This window comes from Palaemon carinicauda, chromosome 27, assembly GCF_036898095.1.
Source record: "Palaemon carinicauda isolate YSFRI2023 chromosome 27, ASM3689809v2, whole genome shotgun sequence".
Classification (NCBI taxonomy): Eukaryota; Metazoa; Arthropoda; class Malacostraca; order Decapoda; family Palaemonidae; genus Palaemon; species Palaemon carinicauda.
The window spans coordinates 98,200,519-98,203,018 of record NC_090751.1 but is presented as its reverse complement, the minus strand read 5'-3'; positions in this window follow the sequence as shown (position 1 = coordinate 98,203,018).

The following is a 2,500-nucleotide window of genomic DNA, read 5'->3' as shown; positions in this document are numbered from 1 at the left end:
CTATTTGGAAAACAAGATGCTATAAGCCCAAGGGCTGCAACAGAGAAAAATAACCCACTAAGGAAACGAAATAAGGAAATAGATAAATGAGATGAGAAATAATGAACAATTCAAATAAAATGTTTTAAAAACAGTAACAACATCAAACCGGATATTTCATATATAAACATTGTGGTAGCCTATGTGGTAACATCAATTTATGCAAAATATTGCGGAGTTTGCATTGATTTTAGAATGGCATCTTCGTTATTTATTCTCAGAAAATATTTACCTTGAAAAGATCATCATCATCATCATCATCATCATCATCATCATCTCCTCTTACGCCTATTAACGCAATGGGCCTCGGTTAGATTTCGCCAGTCGTCTCTATCTTGAACTTTTAAATAATTACTTCTCTGTTCATTATCTCCTACTTAACGCTTCATAGCCCTCAGCCATGTAGGCCTGGGTCTTCCAACTCTTCTAGTTACTTGTTGAGCCCAGCTGAAGGTTTTGTGAACTAATGTCTTTTGGGGAGTGCGAGGAGCATGCCCAAACCATCTCCATCTATTTTTCACAATGAGGGGTATATGAACTATTAGTTGAAAAATAAAAACTGGGTGTTAAACTTATACTTAGCTATAAAAAAATGGTCTTTGGCAAATTATTCATGTTGATGAGACATTCATTATACTACCAACTAGAAAACCACTCTGAGAGTACAGACCTCCACCACGGCAGCTTATTTCTCGAAACCAGCTTGCCTTTCCCAGAATCAATTTAGACCGTAGGCGTATTTGCAAGTCTGTGTGACAACCATATGCGAACCTAGGGTTAAGGTAAGGGTTAAATCAGGTGACCTTTGTTCGATCTTGACCTTGACCTTTGACCTGGGACTTTCTAAAATGAATCACTTTCACGTATCAACATAACAATTAATTCCTGAATGTTTCACTTATCTAAGAGTAGAATTGTGGCCATGAAGTTGTTCACAAACAAACAAACGAACAAATGGACAAACGGGTGAAAACATAACCTCCTCGAAACTTCTTTGGCAAAGGTAATAATTAGAATATTTAGCTTTGTCATCTATTGTCTAAATTTGCAATCATTTCAGTACACAAAAACCTTCGCTATATTAGAGTAAGTTAAAATTATTAAATAATTCAGTACAACAAAGCCTATGTTATAATGCTTTCATAGCTTACCTAATAACTTGACATTATTTTATTACTTTATTTAATCATACATGATTTTTTCCAATTTGAATAAAGGACTCAGTTTCTAAAATAATAATAATAATAATAATAATAATAATAATAATAATAATAATAATAATAATAATAATAATAATAATAATAATAATAATAACGGTATTAATAATAATAATGATAATAATAATAATAATTATCATTATTATTATTATTATTATTATTTTTATTATTATTACCATTATTATTATTATTATTATTATTATTATTATTATTATTATTATTATTATTATTATTATTATTATTATTATTATCTATTTGCAACACTAAGCTCCCTCGAACTAACCTGAGTATCCTTAATTAGCGAATGGCATCCTATCTATATTTTCACGAATTTATCACTGATCAAAGCCACTCGTTCTTACCCGAGTTAATAAGTAATGAGCTAAATTGACATGCATTACATATTACAAAAACCATAATTGGATTCAAATCACACAATTAATGCAGTGGCAAAGGTAGCAAGGGGATTTATTTCTTAATATTTTCATAGGAGAGATTTTTCACTTATCAGAAAGGATTTAACTTCGGTTGTTACAGAAAAAATAAATATATTTGTGCTTTTAGTCTGATGTTGTCATGCTCTGAAACGAAGTTAATATTAGCCTGACTAAAGTGGATAGTTTATTATTTCTTTAAATTCTTTGGTTGTGTTTTAATAACCTCCCCTGGTCATATGTATATATATATATATATATATATATATATATATATATATATATATATATATATATATATATATATATATATATATACATATATATACTATATATATAAATATATATACATATATATATATATATATATATATATATATATATATATATATATATATATAATATTATATATATATATATATATATATATATATATATATATATATATATATATATATATATGAATATGTATATATAAATATATATATATATATATATATATATATATATATATATATATATATATATATATATATATATATATATATATATACATATATATACATATTTATATATATATATATATATATATATATATATATATATATATATATATATATATATATATATATATATATTTATATATACATATATACATACATACATATATATATATATATATATATATATATATATATATATATATATATATATATATATATATATTTACATATTGATAGGATAGATAAAGGCCAAATACTTCCCACTCATAAAATTCAAATGTTCTTTTTAAATTCAAAGTTCATTAAT